We start from the raw sequence: 27,913 nt of genomic DNA on the forward strand, positions 1-27,913 counted from the left end.
CCGGTGGGCTTACAGTGGGGGAAACAATGTAGCGTTGCTGACTACCTTCGTTGTGATCAGTTGCACATGTGGTACTTGAGGTTTGGTGTTGTGTCCACGCTTGCAAGTGCATGCTGGTTAAATGTCTAAGCATGCAACTGGTATTCAAATTTTTCAGATTTTTCCCTCGGCTAAAGGTCTTTGCGCACTTCTTACAGATAACCTTGGCCTGATCATGAGGATTTTGTTCAAAAAAGTGCCACACTGCACTCTTCCTACTTTGGCAGACATTTTGCGGCCTAGCACGCTGTGATCTTTTGACCCTCTGGACAAGCTGTCCAGCAACTCTTTTGATGTTTGGAACCTGTCTTTGGAGTGCTCCGGGCCTGCCAGATAACAGCTGTTGCGATGTCGATGTCTGCTGTGGATGCTCCTCATCTGAGCTATTGGAAGCAGCACCCTCTTCCCCCAATGGATGCCAATCTGGGTCAACAACTGGGTCATCCATCACCTCCTCTTCTATGTCATGTGCACCTTTCTCTGTGTCACCGTGTATGGTGGTATAGTGTGCGGGAAGGGGCACCTGAGTCTCATCAGGGTCAAAATCTGGCTCTGTACACTGCGAGGACAATGTAGTGCTCTGAGTGAATGTACCAGCAGAATCATCCATCAGCGGCTGTGCATCAGTGCACTCCATGTCAGATTCATCTTGGCCTGGGTAATTCACCATTTGACTTGATAATCCAGGCATGGTATGTGAAAACAGCTCCATGGAGTAATCAGTAGTATGGCCTGCGTCATCCTTCAATCTTGGTTGGGGTGAAGGACACAAGGAAAGGTGTGGTTCATGAACATGAGCCTCCAATGACGACTCAGTGCTTTTACTTTTTACAACTGAAGAAGAGGAGGCGATAGAGCTGGAGGCTGAGTCAGCAATGTAAGACAAAACTTTTTCCTGATGCTCTGCCTTTAAAAGCGGTTTGCCAACTCCTAGAAAACTAAGCGTTCGAGGCCTTATGTAGACAGACGATGACGCAGGGTCAGCACCTCCTGCATTCGGTCCTATTTTGCTCTTGCCACTACCATCAGATCCACCACCAACACCATCATTACCAGCTGCCAACCCCCGCCCAATTCCACGGCCTCTTCCACCAGCCTTCCTCATTTTTGGTAGAAATGTAGACAAAATCCAACAAACTATATAGTAATGTAAAACAAGGTACAAGGTGTCTATAGGACAGGGGAGATTTAGAATTTCTGCACACACTTGTGGACAGTGGACACTTTTGGATTGTGTGAGGCCCACTGATATCTGAGCGCTATGTGACAGGCTCGATGGCACAGCTGACTGTGACCAAAGTGACGAGAGGATAATGGAGATTTTGAATCTCTGCGCACACTTTTGGACACTGGACACTTGTGGATTGTGTGAGGCCCACTGATATCTGAGCGCTATGTGACACGCTCGATGGCACAGCTGCCTGTGACCAAAGTGACGAGAGGATAATGGAGATTTTGAATCTCTGCGCACACTTTTGGACACTGGACACTTGTGGATTGTGTGAGGCCCACTGATATCTGAGCGCTATATGACAGGCTCGATGGCACAGCTGCCTGTGACCAAAGTGACGAGAGGATAATGGAGATTTTGAATCTCTGCGCACACTTTTGGACACTGGACACTTGTGGATTGTGTGAGGCCCACTGATATCTGAGCGCTATGTGACACGCTCGATGGCACAGCTGCCTGTGACCAAAGTGACGAGAGGATAATGGAGATTTTGAATCTCTGCGCACACTTTTGGACACTGGACACTTGTGGATTGTGTGAGGCCCACTGATATCTGAGCGCTATGTGACACGCTCGATGGCACAGCTGCCTGTGACCAAAGTGACGAGAGGATAATGGAGATTTTGAATCTCTGCGCACACTTTTGGACACTGGACACTTGTGGATTGTGTGAGGCCCACTGATATCTGAGCGCTATGTGACACGCTCGATGGCACAGCTGCCTGTGACCAAAGTGACGAGAGGATAATGGAGATTTTGAATCTCTGCGCACACTTTTGGACACTGGACACTTGTGGATTGTGTGAGGCCCACTGATATCTGAGCGCTATGTGACACGCTCGATGGCACAGCTGCCTGTGACCAAAGTGACGAGAGGATAATGGAGATTTTGAATCTCTGCGCACACTTTTGGACACTGGACACTTGTGGATTGTGTGAGGCCCACTGATATCTGAGCGCTATGTGACACGCTCCATGGCACAGCTGCCTGTGACCAAAGTGACGAGAGGATAATGTAGATTTTGAATCTCTGCGCACACTTTTGGACACTGGACACTTGTGGATTGTGTGAGGCCCACTGATAGCTGAGCGCTATGTGACACGCTCGATGGCACAGCTGCCTGTGACCAAAGTGACGAGAGGATAATGTAGATTTTGAATCTCTGCGCACACTTTTGGACACTGGACACTTGTGGATTGTGTGAGGCCCACTGATATCTGAGCGCTATTTGACACGCTCGATGGCACAGCTGCCTGTGACCAAAGTGACGAGAGGATAATGGAGATTTTGAATCTCTGCGCACACTTTTGGACACTGGACACTTGTGGATTGTGTGAGGCCCACTGATATCTGAGCGCTATGTGACACGCTCGATGGCACAGCTGCCTGTGACCAAAGTAACGAGAGGATAATGGAGATTTTGAATCTCTGCGCGCACTTTTTGATACTGGACACTTGTGGATTGTGTGAGGCCCACTGATATCTGAGCGCTATGTGACAGGCTCGATGGCACAGCTGTGACAAAAGTGACTAGAGGATAAGGGAGATTGGATTGCTTTTAAAAAAGCAGTTTGCGGAGCAGTGGGTAAACAGCAATGCCAGTGTGTCAGGAAGCCTTAAAAGGCAGCCCAACAACCAACACCACTGATACACCACAATATAGCCTCCCCTTGCACTGCACACACAGTGACTTGTGTGTTGTGCAGGCCAAATCGCTAGCAGCAGAAGCAGTTTTTTTGTCTTCTTCCCTGCCTAACGCTCTCCCTACAGAATCAGCAGCAACCTCTCCCTATACTAAGATCGGCAGAAGTAAGATGGCGGTCGGCGTGCACGCCCTTTTATACCCCCTGTGACGCCCACCAAAGCAAGCCAATCACTTGCATGCCCTTCTGAAAGATGGTGGTGACCCGTGCCTAGGTCATCACGTTGCCCACAGTGTCCGTGGATCCTGAAAAAGAGCGCAAAACAAACTTTTGAAACGCGACTTTGGCGCGTAAGTCGCCGACCTCGTGGCCGACCTCATCCTAGGGTCGGGTTTCGTTTCATGAAACCCGACTTTGCCAAAAGTCGGCGACTTTTGAAATTTTTCGACCCGTTTCGCTCAACTCTACCCAGGACCCCATCACTACTGAGCCACCATGCTGCCCATTTTTAGACTCATGTTTCAGGAAACACCACATGTCCTCAGCCACGATGTTCAGACTCTGACCCGATCTTTTGTATTGTAGCATCTAATGAGTGTGTGCAATGATCGTTGTGAAGGGAGGTGGATGTAATATCGCCTATTGTGATTGGTGGATCCTGTGTCATCAGCTGTGTGTAGAGATTTTACCCATTTTAATCCTGCCTTTGAGGATAAGGAAATTGCTGTAAACTCTTCCTGAAAGCCCCAGTGGTCACTGTGAAAATGCAATATTTCTAATTTTGGTTTTTCTTTAATTTAGATAGAAGGAAAATAAATTGTACATTTTTTTAAAAAGAAAAATACATTTATCACAAAAACCTGATTGAAAAATAGGTAATTTTCTGATGATACGTTCACTTTGAGGGATTTTTTTTTCTATCTCAGCCATTCATGGCCGAGACATGAATAATTTATGTTCAGTCTCGGGCCACCAGAGACAGAGCTCCAAAAACAGTAAAACGCTGTTTGTATAGCTCCTATAGAAATTAAAACAGCGTGCAAAGCGAGTGACTGTATCCTGTTGGCAAAACTCCCAAGTTAAGGAAACAATGTAGCTCGCTATTTCTATAGCTCCCATTAAATTTCTATAGTGGTTAAGCAAACATTGTAACCAGCTGCACCCGTCTGTTTTTGTGGCCCCTTATCTCGTTGCCAGAACCAAGAAGCAGTTATCCCCATCTTGGCCATGAAAGGATGAAATAGGAATAAGCCTTTATCTCTGGCCTTTCCTAAGCCTGATTGACCACTGTAGATTGTACTGAGGAGCGTTAGGTTTCAGCAGCGGCAGGGATGAAGGACACTTCATTACATACTCAATTTATGACAGATCTGCTTAAAACTTATTTTCCTTGTCATAAAGTTGTGATATGAAGGTGCTGAATATAATATTACCTAATGGGACTTTGTACATAAATAGCCATCTCACTTTGCCATAAAATTTGCAATCGCGACAATATATCTAAACATGCCAAAAATATCTCCGAGCATAACGACCGTTAATGAATTACCAACGGTAGCCAAATTACTCACTGGTACTTTGGGCCAGGACATGGTCCAGCTGACACATGCATTCCCTTTTACATGGCTATGGAGGCTAGTTTTGTGCTACAGACCATGGCATGAATAATTCAATATATCTAATTGTTCCACGCTGCCATGTTTCATTGGATACAATTGTTTTATTGTTTTACCTAATCCAATCATAATATCTTGGTGACGGGCACTCAAGTCTCTGCCGAAGATGTCAGAGCATGTCAGTGATGCCGACATGGCGCTCCCAGCAGGAGCACCATGACAGCAGTAGGGACAAAATGCCCTTTCAAACAACGAATCATGTGGAAACATCTATTTCCACATAATGCATTTTTCATTCTTGAAAATTCTTTTTCTTCTAGGAGTACTTTACATCACCATGAAATCAACGCATCAACGTCAATAGGGACTAGCTCTACTGGTGTAACAAGACATATTCTCATATCTCAATTGTACTTTCAATTTACCTGTGCCCGAAATCCTAATCAATACTCCGGGAACTCTGTATCAGTCAGTTTTATTATTCTGTTGAACAATACTGTAGAAATTCATGGATAATTTTAAAATAAATGAATATGTGATATGTTTCCGAGACAAGATACCCTTTCTGGATATCAGAGGATAAGTATTAGTAGTAATACCCAACAGGCACACATGCACAAAAGAATCCAGCAATTGAAATTCATCTCATGTGTATGAGGTCTTCTAACTCGTCCTTTATGTTGGGGGGTACCTGGTGGCCCTCATACACCATACATGGTCAGCTGGTCCCTCAACTCAGCGGGCTTGGCCAAAATAACATCCATCCATGTTGCAGATTTAAGCTTTCAGCAGAATCATTGAGCACTTAGATGTAGGAGAATTAACTGCCTTACTTAGAACATAAAGCAACTGTTGTCTTCATAATCAACATCATGGAGGATACAGGAAAGAAATGAAACAACTGAGAGGTTATACAGTACAAATAATGCATTCAGCACCATCCCCAGTCTTCCTGGAGGAACTCTGCTGACCAAAGTGAAACAACATTTTGCAATTACTCCACCTAATCTAAAACAGCTTCTTAAATGTCTTTTATAATACATGAAAGGGAACAAGCTAAATATGGGAGTCGCTTTATCACAGTCTATTGAACGCTCTCATACATGTGAGGGCAGCCTCCATTACCATCTTATATAAAAACAGCAGAACAACTGTGCTCATTTTTTTCATTCTGTCCCATCATTTATCATACACTCTGATGATGCAGCCACAAGCCTCGTACAAACATGGAACATTGGCTCACTGTTCTCAAACTGGACAGGTAACCCAGCAGCTGGACCACCATTGATGAAATGAAACAGCACGAGTAGTGTACACACTGTACACAGGAGGTAAAGTCCTGGATGGCAAGTTTGTGTCCCCAAGGTGGCTGGCCTCTGTGATTTAAGTCCTTGAAGAAAGTACACTATTAACAACAGGTTACTGAGAGGATTTTTAGTTGACCGAATTTTGGGTCCAGGATTTAGGAGTGACCAAACGAGCCTGGGTGGGCCTGGTCGCTCTAATACACTTCAGCCCGGGGTTTGCTCATCTAATAACAAGCTTCTGGGCTAGCTCAGCAGTGTTTGTGGAGTTTGGAGAGGGAAAAGATTGTTAATGGTAGATAGCTAGTCTCTGAAAGGGGGAGAGTGTTTTGAACTATTTTACCTATCCAGTGAAAGAACCGTTTTGTTATTTGCTTGCGCTAGGAAAAGGCTGCTGTTTCTTTGCATTTGAGTGCTGTGGAAGTTTATAAAATATAAAAAAATCTTACGCTGTTTGATAAAAGAACCCAATGCCTGGGTGTACCCTAACAGCTGCCAGAGAGCTTGAATCCCTACAATAACACCATATCCTATCACACTATATACAGCACAAATGTAAAAGGGTTGCACCCCAGCAGCCACGTATGAAGAAGGTATACTAGACACTTTCTTCAAATTGTTAGACATGGAGCAGCATGGGAATCATTGTTAGGCTATGTTCACACAACGTTTTTGTATACTTTATTTTTGCAGAAAAGAAGCTGCATTTTGGAGAACCAGCAAAATTTATGAGATTTCAGAACTCTCATGCACTTACAGCTTTTTTTTTTCCGGACTAAATTTGCATATGCATGTCATCCGATGTAATGCACCGGTAGCACCGTTTGCAGTGAGGAGGCAGGGACCCACAAAGTTCAAATACAAAACTCCTTTAATGTTTTTCTTTACAGCATTAAAGTTCAAATTCACACAAGTGCAGATTATCTCAGTGCATAGTATTAGTGTCCATTTCACAGCACTATATACTACACGGCATCCTTTAGCTTACAGTCACTAAACACGCTGGACTTCCCTTTGACCTGTAGCCGTGGGCGACTGCACCGCCGTGTTAATGTCTCTCTACTCTTACTCACAGCTGTACACAGTCCTTGACATACTCTGGATTACAGCCGGATACCATATCCACCTGTTTGCAGCCGTTAAACACACTAGTCCTCCTTCATGCACAGGACAGTCTACCTCCAGTTGACCTCTGGGCATAAGACATCCACTTCAGAGACCAGTCACTGTGAACGGCAGCACCACTGTGTACGCTGTGGGTGCCAGGCTTTCTAGCCGCCTTGGCTATTCGGCTCCGCTAGCCTTTGCCGCTTCATACAGACAGAGCTCTGCAGAGCCTCCTGCTCTATACTCCCGACGAACACCAGATTCACACTGATACTAAACCTGTCACACCCAAACCCTTTCCTGCAGGGCTTTTAACAAAGGCACCTGTGGTCTTCAGCCACATAGAAAACCCGAGCCTGGAATGAAACAGACTGCATGACTACCATCCTGCAGTCTGTTTCACAACACAACATCCCAAAGCAGGTTTTACCTACATCTGCCTTGGATACTAGCATGTCCAAGGCTAGCACTTATTTTATCTTTAGTCTGCATTGCAATCACAGCTACGCCTGCGACTGCAATGGTCCCCTATGGCCTCAATATGTCTCCGTGCGCATCCTGGGGAGAACAAACAGCGACCCCTACCTGTGACACCGGTCACTGCCTCACAACTGATATGAGCTGAGAAAAGGTAAACCATATGGATTACACTCGTCCAACTTTTCTGGATGAGAATGGGACAGATTGTGTTATGCGCTACTGTGAACGAACCCTTCAAGTGATCAAACAAATCCTAATGGATCCTATTGACATTGTCTGGGTTCTAGTGGTAAAAAAATGACATAGATATTAACGAAGGCTAATACATGACTTCTCAAAGGCCATCCTCAGATAAAATGATGTTATGGTTGTCACGATATTTTGTTAAATTAGCTTTCTGAACTAGTTACATTGTACAAATTAAATAAAGATTGTTTTACAGCATTTTATTGAGCAACTATTTCTCTCTCTCATATACAGTATATATACATATATATATATACATATACACACACACACACACACACATATATATCTACTGTATATGTGTCCACACATGCAATATGTGCTCTTATCCTATTAGTTTCATATAAATAAATGTCACCATTGGCTATCCGATGCTCCGCTCGGCCCTCTGGCTCTCTTTGTTCTCTTTGTGGGTATAGAGTAAATTGTGAACTCAGTTGAATAAGATAGGCAGACGCCATTAGTGCTGCCACGTGGAGCCCACTGACAACCCTGGCACTTTGTGGTGCCAACAAGAAATTATACAAGTGCTGCTGGCATGGGAACCCGAGTATTGGGCAAGCAGCAAGCCAAGTGCATGGATTTCCTGTCCAGCCGGCTGCGTAGGGAGCATTTGTACCAGCTCCCGACAGAGATGCGCTTTTCACAGTCGTGAACATATTGAGCTCCTATTCCTCCTGCCTAATCAGGGACGTATCATCTGCCTTCCATCTCCCTCCCACACAGCGCCCCTGCTCCCCCTTCTCGCCCTGGGTTACATGTGGAGGGAAATGATGGAGAGATTCGCTTGCCTGTCCAGATTAAACCAAGGATGGCACCCTGGACCTCGGGGCCTTGCAGACTCGGAGAACAATGTTAATATGTCATTAAACCATGGACGACAGATCATTTTCATGTTTTTTCCCTTCACAAGATAAAAATGAAATAACATTATTCAAATATAGAGATTTTTTTTGCAGCACTACCTGATTGGAGAGAATGCTGAGTCCTTGTAGTTTCCAATTATCTGCATGCATTGTGTATAAAAGCACAACTTATCTCTTATTGAGAAGAAATAACGTCCGCGAATAGAAACGTTCTACAAGATTGGCAATTCGTTCTGCATGTCTGATTGCAATTCTGATTTGGAAAGTGTTCGGTTAAACTCACTTGGCAAGAACTTCAATAGGCGGCATGGCAAAAACATGGAAAAATCCCTTTAGGACTAAGCCTAGGGCTTAAATATATAGTCCAATAATCTTGCTGTTATTAACCCTGACCCCAGTGTGTGTAACGTGCCGTGGCGGTATGTTAGCACCGCTCACACTTTAAGGTGAAAATTTTGCTTTACTATTGTCTTAATAATGCAAAAACAAGTAATTCGGGGCTCAACCCCCGCACAATGTCCTCCTTAGTTGGGTAAGAATAGATGTTAACAGGACTATGACTTGGATGGAACAATTTTTAACATTAATATAAGAAAGTTTGTGGCTATAGCTCACTCCATCCAATATATATGTATAGGTTGTTCAATTTGGTACCAGACTCGAAACGCGTCAGTATTTTTCTACACCCATGCTACTTTTAATAAAGTCACAAAAACTCAAGGCTTGTTATTCAGAGTATGCTAGTCCAGGGCAGCACGGTGGCTCAGTGGTTGGCACTGCAGCCTTGCAGCGCTGGAGTCCTGGGTTCGAATCCCACCAAGGACAACATGTGCAAGGAGTTTGTATGTTCTCCACATGTTTGCGTGGGTTTCCTCCGGGTTCTCTGGTTTCCTCCCACATTCCAAAGACATACTGATAGGGAATTTAGATTGCGAGCCCATTGGGGACAGTGATGATAATGTGTGCAAACTGTAAAGCGCTGCGGAATATGTTAGCGCTATATAAAAATAAAGATTATTATTATTTAGGTTTCGGAACACCTGGTGCCTTCTGGATATTGTGACATGGAGACTCTCATCTATGATGAGTTTGTTGACCTCTTCACTTTCCATTTGAACTTTATGACCTTGGATCATGGGAGAATTTGTAGGGATGCAGCTGACTTGACAATGTCCGGTGTCCGACGCTTTAGTGTACATTGAAGGTGGAACATGAAGCAGACAGTGCACTTCCACTGGACCTACGATTCTAAAAGGCACTCGTACACTTTAGACCAAAGTTAGCCGAACCCCACAATATTGGACAACTGTCTATTGTGTATGGGATGCCTCCTGGCTCGCAGATAATGTTAGGGTAGATAAGGGTCTGGCAGGGTGAATTTCATGCCCATCCGTTTTGTTCTCCAGCAGATAAGCCTCTGCCAGAGCCATTTGGCAGCAGCTTTCTCTCCAATTCCTGTTCATCTAAGTAAAACATTCATATGTATAGGGGAGTTGGTAGAGATAACCGGGGGGCTCTTAATTCTGAGAAATGTAGCCACCTGCATGCTTCTATCTTTTCACAGTATCTCCGCCATCGTGCTCCAACACTTACGCTAGGTGTGTATTCTCTCACCCGAGAGAACTGGGTTAATTATACAAATCACAGTCTGATCAAACTATGATCAGAATTTGATCAGAGTGGGATCCGATTCTTGAAGATGAAGTGAACATAGAGAAAAAGAAATGTCTCCATCTTCTTCATTCTGTGAGTTTGGAAATCGGAGTGCACTTAGATGTCACCCGAGTGCAGTTTGATGTTTTCCATGTACTCGCTGACTTGACTGGCCGAGTGCGATCCGAATATTGGATCAAACGCAGGCATGAAGACTGTATTTTGACATGTGCCCAGCCCCATAGCATAACATTGGTCTGTGTGCAATCCGATGTTTTGTCAGATCGCACTCAGACTGATAATACGTTCATCTGCACAAGCCTTTATACTGTCCCTCTTCTTTATCTGTTACAGTCCCTTCTGCAGGTTACATGGCCAAGACTTATTGGCAGCATCGGCTTCTCAGATATCGTCACCTGCCTTTCCTGCCCCAAAATTCCACTATTTATTATGCAGTGCTTTACATACATCATCATCACGGTCCCCATTGGGGCTCACAATCTAGATTCCCTATCAGTATGTCTTTGGAAAGTGGAGAACCCAGAGGAAACCCACACAAACACAGAGAGAACATACAAACTCCTTGCAGATGTTGTTCATGAGGACCCCAGCGCTGCAAGGCTGTAGTGCTAACCACTGACCCACCGTGCTGCTTACTAATATATGAATATTTTTTTTAAGGATGATAAAACTATTGTGATATTCAAGCTATGAGATGCTGAACTAAATGAATGAAAGTACTCCAACAAGATTGGATATGTTTTATATTAGCAGCAGAATCTTAGAATGCCTGGAAAAAGTAAAGGAAGGTAGACAGAATAGCACCAGAACTTTCAAAGTCACAAGGTACTTCTCCCAGGAGTGATGTTGATCAATGATAAAGCATTCAGAAAAAGCCGGAGGAAATCATGAAATACATTTACATTTATACTCCCACTCTACTCCAATTATCCACCCACTACATAAACACACAAACACAAAAGAGAAAAAAAAACCCGCAGCATTGTAAGGAAAGACACTAGATCATCCAGGCAGCTCCTCCACCATGCTTCGAAATACTATCAAATCCCACAAATCTTGAAAAAATATTTAAGCAACTGGTGACCCCACTCCATGACAATCAGTGGATTCTTTACTCCCACATGTCTTCTGTTCACTTGTTTGCATGCTATCATTTTGATACAATCATTGTTTTCTCCGCTGTAGATCTAGCAGGGCTCATAATGCTGAGCCATGTACAGTATAACCCCACCCACACCACTGATTGGAAGCTTTTTGCCTATGTACAGTGTACAAAGAAAGCGGCCAATCAGTGGTGGGGGTGTGGTTACACAGAACAGTTGACTAGGAGGCATGAGACATCTTGTCCTGGAGTGATAATTTCCTGCTGATTTTATTGAAACAGCAACACCCAGCCTAGTAAGTGATATATCACTGGAATCAGAGTCTCAGCCTCCACCTCATGGTGCTCTCAGATTACAAAGCAAAAACCTGTTCACAGATTCCCTTTAAGTAACCGGTACTTAACAGTAACCAGTAGTTTTTTTATTGCCAATTTCAGACACATATGGTGCTAGGTTTATCAAGAAGAATGAATGATTTTTTGGCTCATGAAATGCTTGTTTTATGTGATGAATAATTTATAGTATTCTCAAGTCATGGTCTTATTAGAGGGTCAACACATCTTTACCCTTTGAGCTTTGAGGTCTTTTACATTGATCACGAGCCCTTCCTTATCTATTTGATACATTGTTGCATTTTGTATTGAATTTTAAACATATTCATGTGTATGAGAGAAGGAAATCCTTATTGACAACTTGCCTTCTAGCAAGGTGACAAGACAAAAGAGCAAAAGCAGTACAGATAGACCATGTAGAGAGCTTTTCTTTGGCACAAATTGGGAAAGTAATTATTAGCCATGGGAATAGTGTCGGCGCTATAGATATAATATCACAAAACTCTGACTATAAAGAATGCCTTCAAACGAATCGTTCAGCATTAAAAAACCACCACAGTGACAATATAAAAGCATCTTTTCTTTATAGCAAACATGCAATTAACACTCTGATGCGTCTTTGCTAATAAAAGAAGGTCTTCTAACATCTTCTCATGTCTCAATGTGATTCCCAGGATGTTTAGAAAATCATAGCGGATTATAGAACTGTGCCCAAAAAAATGGAGCCAAGAAGATTGGTATAAGGTGAAATATGCAGCACCCAGGAGAGCGGGGGTGCTGCATATTGCAAACAGGCACGGGGTAAGTCAGAATGCAGAAAGAACAGTGTGTACGGATAAAGCAGTGCAGGAATGGAACACAAGGGGTACAATTTCTTCCTGTGACATGATTGTGGAGTGCAGATGGGTTACCTTGATTGCCAGGGGTCGGCTGATGATTACTGTCCTCCTGTGAAAGGCAGCCTGTAGATGTCGTTCATAGGAGATGGTGCTTTCCTCTACACATAGAACAAGATGATCGCAGCTTCAAGTCCCCTATGGGGACTAAGTCTGGTTTCACACATCAGTGTCTCCGGTACGTGTGGTGACAGTTTTCTCACGTACCGGAGACCCTGACACACGTAGACCCATTCAAATGAATGGGTCTATGCACATGTCTGAGTGTTTTCACGGACCCTGTGTCCATGTGCAAAACACGCAGACATGTCTATATTCACCCGGAGACTCGGGCCGCAAAACATGCCGCACATGTGCACACGGAGAACAGTGCACACTGTCCTACGTGTACACGGACGGCCGCCGGGAAAGTTGCGCTACTGTAAGTCACTGTTCCCCGGTGGCAGGTGCTGAACGCAGCTGTCATCCATTCTCCCCTGCTCTGCCGGCGAGCAGGGGAGAATGAATGAATGGAAAACTGACCTGCTGTGACCTTAGGACCGTCGGAGAATGCAAGTGATGAGGTCACGGCAGTTCAAGCTCTGTCACAGTGACCTCATCACTTGCATTCTCCCACGGAGGTCACAGCAAGTCAGTTTTTCATTCATACATTCTTCCCTGCTCATGTTGATCGCGGCAGAGCAGGGGAGAATGGATGACAGTCGGCTTCAGCACCAGCCACCATGGGGCAGCGGCTTACAGTAGCGCTACTTCCCCGGCGGCCATCCGTATGGTCCTGATGCGGCATACGGTTGCCACACGTAGTACACACATGGACACCGATATCTCCGGTACCAGTTTTTCCAGTACCGGAAATATCAGGACGTGTGAAACCGGCCTAATAAATACAGCAAAAAGTGACAAAAAACAATTCATATTTTAAAAATACGAAAAAAAAATTCAAAACATTCAAATCATCTCCCTTTAAAGCAAACGAAAGAACAAAATACACATATTTGGTATTGCTGTGTTCAGAAACACCTGATCCATCAAAATATAAAGTAAATTAATCTGATCGGTAAACGGCGTAATGAGAAAAAAAATTAAAAACGTCAGAATCACGTTTTATTGGCTGCCGCCAGGATTGCAATAAAGTGTAGTAAGAGGCAATCAAATCATCAGGTCTACCCTCAAAAATAAAAAATAAGCCCTCACAAAGCACTAGATCCTGAAAAATGAAAACGTTACGGGTCTCGGAAATTGACGAGCAATTTTTTTTTTTTTTTAATTTTCATTTTTTTTTACAACTTAAATAAAATAAAAAACAATACATGCTGGGTATCTGCGTACTCGTACTGACCTGTAGAATCATATAGTCAGGTTAGTGATACTGTATACTAAGCATGGTAAATAAAAAGCTGAAAAAAACAGTTGTGGAACTGCACTTTTTTGCAATTTCAACACACTTTGAATGAATTTTTTACCCCACTTTCCAGTGCTTCACATGATAAAATGAATGATGTAATTCAAAAGTACAACTCGTCACGCAAGAAAAAAAGCTCTCATATGGCTACGAGGATGGAAAAATAAAAATGTTATGGCTCTTGGAAGAAGGGAGGGGTGAACAAAAATGAATAAATGAAAAAATAGCCTGGATAAAAAGGGGTTAAAGGACAAATTAATGAAAAGGCAGAAATGTTCTGGGATAGGAAAGTGGGTACACAAACAATCCAAGACAATGTAGGAGTTAAAATTGTTCAGAAGGTTAAAGGGCAAGTGAGGAGCCCCACAAAAATTACAAAGACTAGAAAAGGGAGGGAGCACCTGTGCTGTGGAAGGTCAATGAGAAAAGCAGTTTGGGAAATTGAGTCATAAAACTACTGAACCAAAGAAGTTTCAGAGGGAAAGATGGTGGACCAATGATAGAAAGAGCAGGAACGTATAGACTTTTGAAGAGTGTTCCAGTATGATAAGAGAACTGGAGCTGAAGAATCACTATGGGGGAATAAAGCAGGACCGAGGTTACATGGAGCAGGCAAGAAAAATAACTAAAGTGGCATAAAATGACAGGAGATGAGTCAGAAGAGAACGGGACAGTAGTAAGAGGAAGCGATACATTGAGGAACAAGGGTTGGTAGCTAAGTATCATTCCTATAAGTGGTCTTCACTCACCAACTTCCAATCCAGAGCCTTTCTAGTTACTCACTATCCATTACCATCTAGAGATGAGGGATTCTACCAGGAAACTAGGGTCTGTTGCTGAACTACGAACACGGAATGTTCTGGGAGACAGAGAGAGAGACTCTGCTTCCTTTGGCAGCCCTCTAGCCTTTACTACCACCATTTTACATCACCAAAGTTCAGGTGCCCTTTGACTTCCCTGAGCTTCAGGTTCTGGTTCAAGTTCAGGTACATTTCTGGTTCCCCGACCGAACTTTTCGGCCTAACTCAACGAACTTGAAGAGCCACGGGTCCGCTCATGTCTTATTTTGTCTGTCAACTGCAAAAAAGTTCAGTTGATAGTTTTACCCATGAAATAAAATGAGTTTACTTGGTCATCGCTACTGTGTGGATGGTGTGATGTATAGAGATAGAAAGTCCTGGATCTCGTAAATGGCATCACACAGCCCTGCAAGTACAACAGAGTCCTTGTATTACTGCCATGTACGAATGTGGTACTCACAGGTACCCAGGACGCAGTGAAGAGCTGCGAGACGGTTTAGTGCTTTTAGTATTAACGTTTATAGGCCTAGAGGTAACTGTCCTCAGTGGTAGCCTAACCAAAGGGGTAACAAGAATTGCCCTCGCAGGGGCTCTATACAAGCAAACACAAGTGGGGTAGAACATGACTACGTCCGGCAAGAGCCGGTCACTATAGGGCCGCGGTATGGCCGACTTCGGGTCCTTAATTATATAGTCAACTTAGTCGTCCAGACGTCCCTCGCCATTCGGGATGGTGGTCTTTCGGCGTAGCAGTCGCTGGGCTCAGTTGCTGAAGCATTGACGAAGTCTTCGAGCGCTCTGACGCTCCGATGACACTGGAACACCACAGGCCCCGGAGGAGTCCTTGGACGGATGGGCCGCAGCCCCCGGACTGGGCCAAGTGGCAGCGATGTGGGGTGGCGAGGGGCAGGCCACCTGCGCAGCTACCAGCTGCGATGGGGAATCCGCAGCGAGCAACGACCCCGCCCTTGCCACGGACCGGAGCGGGACAGTGGTGGCCGGCGGCGGCACTGGACTTGCCGCGGCCACGGGTAGGAGCAGGGCGGCCGCGGGTGGTGGGAGACAGGCCACAGCCACGGGCCAGAGCGAGGCAGCAACGGCCGCGAGCGACCTCAGGCAGGCCGCAGCTGCGGACATAGGCGAGGTGGCAGCGGCCGCGAGCTGAGGTGAGGTGGCAGCGGCCGCGGGCAGAAGCAGAGCAGCGGCTCTCAGATGGTTGTCTGGGCGCCGTCCCTCTGATGTCCTCGAGGAACGTCTCTCGTGGCTCTGATAAGTCGCTCTGGTTCTCAGTCGCTCCCACGGTCTCCTGCTGCTTCTGTCCCTGTCTGCTGACTCACGGTGACTAGCGTTCCCCGCCTCTTTTATACTGGCTCCTCCCCCAGCCCATCTGTCCATCTCAATGGTCCGTCCCTGAACTCTGTCCCCCGGGAACAGTTTCCCCTGGAACCTAGGTGACGTTCCCCTTGGTTCCGGCCCGGACCCTCGGCGGGGGCCCTTCTTCCCACACTCCCCCGTCCTGTATGCTCGCCAGTCCTCGGGCGAGGGTTTTAGTAGACTCGGGTTAGCATTTTGAGACGGCAGTCCTTGTCGCCATACAAACTGGTCCTGTTCGTAACGTTCAGGGGGTTTGCCAGCTGTTGATCGCTCGGAGCGTCGAAGCTCGGGTATGATGGAGTCTTCTGGGGTGGTGGATGGTGGTAGGATAGTTGATTCTGGTGGGATGCCCGGGTCCACTGTGGTGTTACTACTTGGGTGACCTGCGGATGCAGTTGGGGGGTCCTCTTCATCGTCCAGGTCCCAGACCATAGGCGGGGGGTCAGGGATCTGCGGGATCGGTTTGGGTTGTAGGGGATCAGTGGACGCACAAGGCCGTAATATGTTACGGTGCACGACATGAGTGAGAGGTGCGTCGTTCCCTTCGGATTGTATTTCATACACAGGCCCATCGGGGCTTACTCGGCACAACACTCGGTATGGGATCTCCTCCCACCGTGGTTCTAACTTGTTTTGGGGGCGTTGATCTAGTACAGGAACCCGATCCCCAGTTTGGAAGTCAATCGGTGGAGGCAGCGTTCCCCCCCCGGGTGTTCTATATCATGGAGCTTTGTATGGACAATTTGGTGGAGGATCTGCAGCCGGTGCCGATGGTTTCGGACCCACGAGGACACTCCGGTCCAGGGCTGGCGTTCCTCCAGGTTTAACTCCACTTCCGTGGTTCCTTTTCCTTCCCGTCTGAACAGCAATGAGTAGGGGGTGCAACCAGTCACTCGGTGCACCCGGTTATTATATACCCACATCAGCTCAGGGACATATTCAGGCCTGCAGGCCTTTCGGTCGCTCTTCAGGGTATGCAGCACTTGGATCAGTATCTGATTGAATCGCTCGCAGGCTCCGTTTCCCTGCGGGTGGTATGGCGTAGTCTGAGACTTATCGATACCGTAGAGATGATGTAGTTCTTCCATGACTCTTCCTAGGAAGCACGATCCTTGGTCCGAGTGTATTCATTGCGGGCAGCCGTACACTTGGATAAAGTTCTTACAAATTGCATAGGCGGCCGACTCCGCTGTTTGGTCTCGGGTGGGGGTGACCACGGCGAACTTGGTGAAATGATCCACCACAACGAGACAATGTTCATACCCCTGGTAGGCCGGACCTATGGTCAGATAGTCCACCGTGAGGAGCTCAAGGGGAGCTGATGTTACAATTGTCTGCACGGGAGGTTTAGCGAGCTCGCACGGGCGGCAGGTTCGGCAAACTTCTTCTACAGCAGCGTGTAAGCGTGGATTGTACACTATCTGCTGCAACCTTTGCCAAGTCTTTTGAGTACCGAAGTGAGCCCCCTTTTCGTGGGCTTCCTGAGCCAGCTGGCTGAGGTGGGCTTCGGGCACGATCACCTGCCATATGGTAGCAGACGTTGTTCATGACACGGCTTTCCGATATAAAAGTCCCTTTTTGATGACTAGCTTTACCCACTGACGCAACATCAGCAACATATCCTGGGTCATAGTCTGTCGCTGTGAGCCAGTGGACAGTTTGCCGATGGCCACCCATCGACATAGGAGTCCAATCTCTCCATCTTCCTGTTGCTGTTGGATCCACTGGTCGCGCGGCTGTTCCAGCATTCTCCCTAAGGGTTCCGAATGAGGCGCTTCTTGTGCACTGGCTGTAAGTGCGGCGTGGTGAGGGCGAATGGCGTCTCTACTCCTTCTAATTCGTTGTCTCGATTCTTCCCTGGGGTGGTGTGTCGGTTTCTGGAGAGTGCGTCAGCATGCACGTTTTCAGCCCCTCTTTTGTAGATGATCCTGTAGTTGAACTTGGCCATCCGAGCCACCCACCGCTGCTCCAGAGCCCCCAGTTTGGCATTCTCCAAATGGGCTAGTGGGTTGTTGTCAGTCCGCACTACCACCTCGGAGCCCGCCAGGTACTCTGCGAACCGCTCCGTCATTGCCCACACTACCGCGAGGAGCTCGAGCTTAAAGGGGCTGTAATTGTCCCGGTTGCGTTCGGAGTCGTGCAGCGACCAGCTGCCATAGGCAATCACTTTCTCTCGGCTGTCCTGCACCTGTGACAACACAGTTCCTAGTCCCTGGAGGCTCCCGTCGGTATGCAGGATGAATGGTTGCGAGAAATCCACATATGCCAATATCGGGGCGTTCGAGAGAGCAGCTTTGAGATCTTGAAACGCATCCTCCTGTGGTTGCTGCCACTGGACCTTCCGTCCATTCGCCCCGGCTGGAGTCCCCTTCAGCAGGTCCTGCAGGGCTCGGCGTGCGAAATTCTTTACAAACCGATGGTAGTAGCCGGCCAACCCCAGGAAGACCCGCACGTCTTTCACTGTCTCGGGGGTAGGCCACCCCTGAATGGCAGCAAAATTTTCCAGGGACGGCCTGACACCTTCCGCCGAGACGGTATGCCCCTGATATTCGATTTGGGTGCGGAACAGGTGGCATTTCTGGGGCTTTACCTTCAACCCGTTCTTCTGCAGTCGGCCGAGCACCTGACCCAACCGCCACAGGTGGTCCTCGAATGTGGCGGAATAGATTATAATATCATCCAAGTATATCAACGTGGCTTCAAAGTTGAGGTCTCCCAGACACTGCTCCATCAACCGCTGGAAGGTTCCTGGGGCGTTGGCCAGTCCGAACGGCATCCGATTAAACTCGAACAGTCCCATGGGATGGATAAATGCCATCTTGGTTCTGTCTTCCTCTGACATCGGCACCTGCCAGTACCCACTGGCCAGGTCCAGAGTCGAAAAGTATGTCGCATTCCCCAAGGCGGACAGAGACTCTTCTATGTGGGGCAGCTGATACGAGTCCTTGATGGTGCAAGCGTTCAACTTTCGGTAATCCACACAAAACCGCAGAGTGCCGTCTTTTTTGAGAACCAGTACAATGGGGGCCGCCCAGGGGCTCTGGCTTACTTGTATGACCCCCTTCCGAAGCATTTGCGCTAATAGGGTTTTCACTTCCTGGTATAGCTGCAGTGGTATTTGCCGATATCGCTCCCGGATGGGGGCCGCTCCGGCCGTGGGAATCCCGTGCGTGATGGCCGTGGTACACCCGAAGTCATCCTCATGGCTGGCGAAGACACCGTAATATTGTCCGAGGAGTGTCTCCACCTGGGAAGTTGGGCTGGCGCTAGCCCGGAGAGTTCGGCCCGCATTCTCTCCAGGATAGCTCGACCTTTCTCCTGGGTCGAGGACATGAGTTTGTACCGTTACTGCCCAAGAATCTTCGTGTTGCACCTTCAACTGGACCGCGGGGTCCAGCAGCATCTCTCCCAAGGGCCTCACTAGTTTGGCCATTTCAGCCCGGGGCTTCAAAGCGATATCTTGGTATTCCAGGTTGACACAACGCACCAGGACGGTCCCCTCCCGCACTGTGGCCAGGGAGCGGGCTACCAGTATGCCAGGGTGCGGGCGCTCCGAGTAGTATGGTTCCACCTGCACCTCCACGCCCTCCAGTGGCATCGGGGCGCGGATCGGCAGGGCCACCACCGTCTGCCCCGGAGGAAGCACGAGCAGGGGAGCCGTCGGCGCGGTGACCTTGCCCAGTGCCTCACCCTCCTGGCACTCCTGGAGCACTCGCGCCTCCCGCACTAACCGCTGGAAGACCTGCCCCTGGGCCGTGCGAGAACCCCACTGGCTCAGGGTCTCCTGCGTGGGGTCGTTGAGGAGTAGATTGCCACTCCCACAGTATGTTCATGCCCAAATAACTGGATAATGGTCGTTAGTTTCTCCTTGGGTTAGAACCACTCCCCGGTGGCCGAGAGATTTCCCACACAGCGTCATCTGGAGCCACACCACTCCGGCAACAGGCACTGGCAGTTGGTTTGCGGCTACTAGTCATATCATGGACCCCCACTGGGGTCTTGCCGCTTCCGGGAAGTGCTGCCGGAAGTAAGTTGCAGGCATGGTTGTGACTTGTGACCTCGTATCCACTAGGCACCGTAAAGCACGACCCTCCCTTCGGCCCACCCTATTGGGCACTTAGCGACCAGATCCTCGGGACTTCCACACCCCTTGTTGTGGCTTCTGGCTCCGAACGGCGTCCCCCATGCCCGGAGCCCTCTAGTTTAATGTCCGCCGGGGTGGGTATCTCCCACGCCGCGGACACTCTTGTGCGAAGTGGCCCAGTCCTCCACACTCATAACACCGGGGCGGTGAGGCCCGACCACCCCGGGTATTGCGAGGACCCCAAGGCCCAGGATGGTTGCCAGGCCGGCTGGGCGTGGGCTCCGTTCTCGTCTTCACTTTGGCCAGCTCGCAACGGATACTCTTCATCTCTTGTCTCATTTCTTCAATCCACTGAGGCTCTCCGACAGCGCTTACGGAAGCCTCCATGCCCACGGGAACCGTCATCCCCTGCTCCTGCTCTCGCACCCGGGCCTGTCTCCCCACTTCAGAGAAGGCTATGCGTGGGTTTACCCGGATCTGCTCCCGCAATGCCTGCTTGATTAATGGGTCCCGGAGCCCGGTCACTAACAGGTCATGCAGGGTAATGTCGATGGGCCTTACCCCTATTCCGTCCTTCTGCTCTATGGCTGTGTATAGCTCCTGGAGAGCGTTCATGTACTGGGTGATGGTCTCTCCCTTCCCCTGCATCCGACTAAACAACCGGGTCCTCAGCTCTCCCATGTTTGTTGGATCGCCGTGGGTTTCTTCCAGAATCTGCAAGACCCTGGCAAAGGTGTTGCGGTGCTCCGGGGGTCTCAACATCACTGACTTCTGGGCTTCCCCTTCTAGCGCCATGAGGGCCACCTCGGCCTCTAAATCGTGGGTCATCGGATGCATGTGGAAAAGGCCCTGCATACGTTCTGTCCAGCTCCACAACAGCGTATTGGAGCCGGAAAACCAGGGCAAATTACTTTATAGTACACTATAGGAATAAAAAAAAGCGCAAATAGGGTCTTATCCGAGTTAATATTAAAAAATATAAAAGAAATTCACTCACCTATTGCAGGAGAGATCAGGCATGTACAATTAGTAGTCAGCTGCTGCACGTCCAAAGGTCAAACAAGTGACCGCTGATATAACAATTCTTATGGAACTAATTTATGGACTTCCATGCGCTGCTTGACAAAATACAGGATTCCAATCATGGTGGAAGATTAATCATTTATTCCCAACGCGTTTCGAAGTAAGAACTACTTCTTCCTCAGGGGCAGAGGCGAGGCGGCAGCAGCCGTGAGCAGAAGCGGGGCAGCGGCTCTCGGACGGTCGTCTGGGCGCCGTCCCTCTGATGTCCTTGAGGAACGTCTCTCCTGGCTCTGATAAGTCGCTCTGGTTCTCAGTCGCTCCCACGGTCTCCTGCTGCTTCTGTCCCAGTCTGCTGACTCACTGTGACTAGCGTTCCCCGCCCCTTTTATACTGCCTCCTCCCCCAGCCCATCTGTCCATCTCATCAGTGCGTCCCTGAACTCTGTCCCCCGGGAACAGTTTCCCCCGGAACCTAGGTGACGGTCCCCTTGGTTCCGGCCCGGACACTCGGTGGGGGCCCTTCTTCCCACACGAATACCACATATCGACTTGGTTAAATGTGATTTCCCAGTACATAAACTCTCCTTACTGATTACATGCTTGTAATTACCTCATATTTATGTGGCGTTCCCATTATTTGCCCGGCACTTGCTGTTCTTTCCCTTGGGCTTGGCCACTAAATCGCGACGTTAGAGTTTTCAGCAAACATTCATCTCTGCACTCTCAGAATTGGCTATTATAGAGAGCAGTGGAGCGGAGACGACCCAACTGGAGGTCAGTGGTATGAAGTGACCCTAGTACAGGCTCCCTTGGAAACCCAGGGGATCTTCAATAATAAATTTAATAATAAACTCTGATCCAAGAGCTAGAATACAAAGAGTGACTATTACACTGAAATCCCAGTCACCCTGCAGGGACAAGGGCAATACTGTCCTTACCCTTCGACCATTTTCTAATAGTCCCAACTGGTTCTGCAAAAAAAAAAAAAAAAAAAAACCTCAGCGTCTCAGCGTAATATCTTGTAGATCGTCTGGAATTAATAAAGGAAAAACACAATTTCGGGGTGAAGAGAAATAAAGTCTTGCAATATACATCTGACAGGATTCTCATGAGTGCCCTTTTCTCAGTTCCTGTAGCTGCCCATTACCTGGCTGATAAAAGCCTCACTAATTAACCCCCCATTAGCAATTTCTGTAAAACTAGCAGCGTCTGTGGATGGAGATGACGGGCGCCAGTGGAATTTCCAGTTATTATTTCAATGCATTCAAAATTCCCTCTTTCTAATATGAAGCTTATCTCTTTATAGAATTAAATTACAAAAAAAAGCAGATTCCTAAAAGGGGTTGTCCACTTTACAGTCATGGCCAAAAATATTGACACCCCTGCAATTCTGTCAGATAATATTCAGTTTCTTCCTGAAAATGATTGCAAACACAAATTCTTTGGTACTATTATCTTCATTTAATTTGTCTTAAATGAAAAAACGCAAAAGAGAATGAAGCAAAAAGCAAAACATTGATCATTTCACACAAAACTCCAAAAATGGGCCGGACAAAAGTATTGGCACCCTCAGCCTAATACTTGGTTGCACAACCTTTAGCCAAAATAACTGCGACCAACCGCTTCCGGTAACCATCAATGAGTTTCTTACAATGCTCTGCTGGAATTTTAGTCCATTCTTCTTTGGCAAACTACTCCAGGTCCCTGATATTTGAAGGGTGCCTTCTCCAAACTGCCATTTTTAGATCTCTCCACAGGTGTTCTATGGGATTCAGGTCTGGACTCATTGCTGGCCACCTTAGAAGTCTCCAGTGCTTTCTCTCAAACCATTTTCTAGTGCTTTTTGAAGTGTGTTTTGGGTTATTGTCCTGCTGGAAGACCCATGACCTCTGAGGTAGACCCAGCTTTCTCACACTGGGCCCTAAATTATGCTGCAAAATTTGTTGGTAGTCTTCTGACTTCATAATGCCATGCACACGGTCAAGCAGTCCAGTGCCAGAGGCAGCAAAGCAACCCCAAAACATCAGGGAACCTCCGCCATGTTTGACTGTAGGGACCATGTACTTTTCTTTGAATGCCTCTTTTTTCTCCTGTAAACTCTATGTTGATGCTTTTGCCCTAAAAGCTCTACTTTTTTCTCATCTGACCAAAGAACATTCTTCCAAAATGTTTTAGGCTTTTTCAGGTAAGTTTTGGCAAACTCCAGCCTGGCTTTTTTATGTCTCGGGGTAAGAAGTGGAGTCTTCCTGGGTCTCCTACCATACAGTCCCTTTTCATTCAGATGCCGACGGATAGTACGGGTTGACACCGTCGTACCCTCGGACTGCAGGGCAGCTTGAACTTGTTTGGATGTTAGTTTAGTTTCTTTATCCAACATCCGCACAATCTTGCATTGAAATCTCTTGTCAATTTTTCTTTTCCGGCCACATATAGGGAGGTTAGCCACAGTGCCATGGGCTTTAAACTTCTTGATGACACTGCGCACGGTAGACACAGGAACATTCAGGTCTTTGGAGATGGACTTGTAGCCTTGAGATTGCTCATGCTTCCTCACAATTTGGTTTCTCAAGTCCTCAGACAGTTCTTTGGTCTTCTTTCTTTTCTCCATGCTCAATGTGGTACACACAAGGACACAGGACAGAGGTTGAGTCAACTTTAATCCATGTCAACTGGCTGCAAGTGTGATTTAGTTATTGCCAACACCTGTTAGGTGCCACAGGTAAGTTATAGGTGCTGTTAATTACACAAATTAGAGAAGCATCACATGATTTTTCGAACAGTGCCAATACTTTTGTCCACCCTCTTTTTTATGTTTGGTGTGGAATTATATCCAATTTGGCTTTAGGACAATTCTTTTTGTGTTTTTTCATTTAAGACAAATTAAATGAAGATAATAATAACAAAGAATTTGTGTTTGCAATCATTTTCAGGAAGAAACTGAGTATTATCTGACAGAATTGCAGGGGTGTCAATACTTTTGGCCATGACTGTATAAGGCCATTTTTGTTTCTTATCTAAATGCATGTATTTTTAGCTAAAAAATATTTTAAAATAAAATTTTGCACCATTTGCCTTCCATAGATTTCTGTGTTGCCCTGCGTATTGTTGTTTGCAGAATGAGTTAACTGAAAATCCATCAGTATGCTTATCCTGATTGACCACATTTCATTTTTGAGGCTCTCTCAGCTGATTTATGAACACAGACCACATCAAAGTTGACTGTGGAGGGAACCTAGCAAAACAGTGCAACATTTTTATTAAACTGATTTGCAAAAATATTTTGGCCTTCAAATACATGCATTTAAGAAAATATCCCCAAAAGTGGACAATCCGAACATTTCTGCACCCATTCTGTATTTAGTACTAAATGGAAAATGCAAGGAGAGTGAGTGGTAGATGAGATGTTGGCCTGCAGCATCACTCAATGGACACAAGAAAGGTGGCAGTAATTTAATAAAATGTAGGTAAAGCTATAATGGATGAGAGAGCAATAGAATTTAATTGTTAATGTCAAATTTTGCCTAGATTGACAAAAAAAGTCTGGTGAGAAAGCAAAACTTTTCTTCTACTCTGACACAAACAATCACTGAGCTGTCATCATGCTTCATTGTAGGCATTACTGAGCCATCGCCATGATTTACTGTGTGTATAACTGAGCCATCACCTTGCTTCACTGTTGGCATCACTGATACATCATCATGCTTTATTTTAGGCATCACTGAGCCATCATCACACTACATTGTAGGTATCACTGAGCCATCGCCATGCTTCACAACAGCCATAGTTCATTATAAGCATCACTGAGTCATAGCCATGGTTCACTGTGGGCATCACTGAGCCTCATCATGATTTTTCATTGTAGGCTTCACTGCACCACCACCGTGTTTCATTGTATGAATCACTGAGCCACCACCGTGTTTCATTGTATGAATCACGGAGCCACCACCATGCTTCATTGTAGGCATCAATGATCCACTAGTTATTTGTTAGGGTCCTCTGGAAAAATGCTTGCATTTCCCCATTCACTTCCATTTTGCTCGCTACTCAAGTCGGGCAAGTCCGAGCGTCTGATATGCTTGATTTGAGTACTGAGCATCTGAGCATTTCCTTACTCAATCATCACTAGTTGTAGCAGCAAAATGTGCTGCGGATCCAGATTCTGAAACCGCTATCAGACAGCTAATATTGTAGTACCACATGCGATATATTGCACTCTGGCTAAGTGGAGATCTGAACAAAAGACCATCTGTACCATAACTATACGCCCACCCCATAACAAATGCAATGATGAGTGAGTGTTTTGCTCTAATTCTACCAATATACAGGTGTGCACTTAACACAGGATGAAAACGTCCATCCCCTGCTCCTGGGCATAGTATAATTACCTGGTGAGCTATAATGTACTAAGAAAAATTATTATTAAAAGTAAATATTTATATACACACAGAAGACATCTGGGCTGCAGTTACTTCAGCCTAGTTCATTCCTGGACATTCCCAAATAAATGACTTCCATATATCAAGACCTCGGCATTAACTTTGATTGACAACTGTGTAAAAAACAAAAAGCAAGTAAATCAACAGGGACCAATTACACACGAGGGGTTAATAAGTGAGCCCTCATGAAGCGGAATGAACCCTTCTGTAAATATCACAATCCGCTTCACATCCCATTACCGCCTCTTTGATTTCTGAAACGGCCGGCATTTCGATATCACAGATCTGTCTCCTCGCCGGGGGGTGATGGACACATTGCAACTTTCTGTTCACACTCGCTAAGGTCAACAGAAAAATAATTACAAGGAGTGTTTTTCTCTGCGACAGTTGAAATCAGCGCGTATTAGGTTTACTCGGCACGGTACGCGTTAATGCTAAAGGTATGAAATGTCAGTTCTCTGACCTTCGATTTTCACTTTTTCCACAGTGACCAGACATTGCCATTCTGCTCTCCTATCAATCCCATGTGAAGAGACCTAATGAAATGCAAAAATCGGCCATGCATCAAGTGCTATGGAAGGTGTAAAGAGTCACGTAATTAAATCACATTCTTGAAAGATGACTTTCCATTAATCTACAACAAAACAAGTATCTAAATGACAAAGAGCAAAAGCAAAACCTAGTAAAAAAAACTATTGACCAAAGAGATCCATCTTGTGGAGTCAAGAAAATCTTTGAAAACTTTCTTAGCCATCATTTTGCAAAATTCTATTATGAACCTGAACAATGGAGGTTGTCATAAGTCATACAGGTCACTCGTCCAGCCTATGTTGTCTTAATATCTCCTTAATTATGTTTTTTGCTTCTTAACTAACCTCAATTTGCAAACCAATGCTGTAATTCTTCAAATACTTGAATTTAACGAGTCTTCCATAGTTAGCAGTGTTATGTCTTGTACACATTAGACACTGGAAGATGGTCTTCTGCTCATTTATGCCCATTCAATCATTTGTCCGGGTGAAGAGGCGGTCAACAGGAAGCGCTGAGGAACAGACCACTGGAGATTTTTTTAAAAATTGAAATAAAATATATAAGAATGGTGATGCCGTGGCGGCTCCAGCCGGGTGCCCTCTAAAGAGGAATGGAAGTACAGGAATTGATATAACACAGTCAGAGGAGCACTCAAGAAGGCAATCACAATTTCAGGGATCATGATGTTGCCACCTGATGAAGACGGCATCTGACTGTCAAAACACATTGTGGAATAAAGCAAGAAATCCCTGAAGTTGTGATTGCCTTCATGAGAGCTCCTCTGACCGTGTTATATCAATTCCTGTACCTCCATTCAATCATTTGGGCTGAGACACAAAAATTCTGTCAACAATCGGCTGCCTTTCCCTTCCTTATATAACGGTTTTATTTGCAGAAATGTACTTTAAAGCTCTTGTACCCAATGCAAAATTTGTAACAGGGACTCCTTACCCTTCCAATACTAATGTCTTTTTCATGTGCTTATAATGGTCCAAAAAAGGATGTTCTCCAGCACCAAATGACGTAGCCCTTAATCATATAGGGTAATGATATAAAAAAAATACATAATGCTGACGGGCTTTGGGTGGAAAAAAACATCATAAGTTTTAACTACTTCACTTTAGTGCTGCAGAACATCCCGTTTTGGAGAATTGAGATGCGTTTGATCAGGAAGCCCATACCGGTACATACTCCGTACACCACACCCCGACCACAGACTGCCTAGCACGGAAGTCTTGCGGGATCCTTAACATAGGAGTGGTCAGCTGAATTGACACTTTTCTATTTTTTCTTTATGTTGCAAGGACTGGCTCTAACTAGCCCCTCTATGGCTACAACCTTGTCTAGTGTGTTATCAAATCCAATGCAAGGTTTACATCTGTTCTTGTCTCCACTATTGTCCAAAAAGCCTCCATTCAACTTGATTAAAGTGGAAGCTAATCAATAAAAAGTGAACAATGTGTATTGACAATTCATCGAACTGCTAACCTATGGAGAGTAAAAGGTGAGCCTCATCAACACAACTCCTTGTCCATTCACTTCTATAGTATATGAAGGTCAAGGAGAGGGGTGCATCAGTCAGGACCCCCTTCTTTGATCTGAGCAGAATGCTGGGATAGTCACATTAAAGGGCTTGTCCAGGACTTTTTTTTTTTTACTACGAGCAAAAAAACTAGTTAGAAACTACCTGTCTGTTCTATCTGGTGCTGTCTAAGACCAGTCATTG

General features: G+C 46.1%; 1 protein-coding gene across 9 annotated transcripts in view; it reads right to left on the minus strand.

Annotated features, from left to right (window-relative positions):
- The window catches only part of SYT7 (synaptotagmin 7), a 596,170-nt gene that overhangs the window by 448,696 nt on the left and 119,561 nt on the right, over window positions 1–27,913 (minus strand). The gene's annotated exons all lie outside the window — the stretch shown is intronic.

This window comes from Dendrobates tinctorius, unplaced genomic scaffold, assembly GCF_039654945.1.
Source record: "Dendrobates tinctorius isolate UK_male_01 unplaced genomic scaffold, ASM3965494v1 ptg000037l, whole genome shotgun sequence".
Taxonomy (NCBI): Eukaryota; Metazoa; Chordata; class Amphibia; order Anura; family Dendrobatidae; genus Dendrobates; species Dendrobates tinctorius.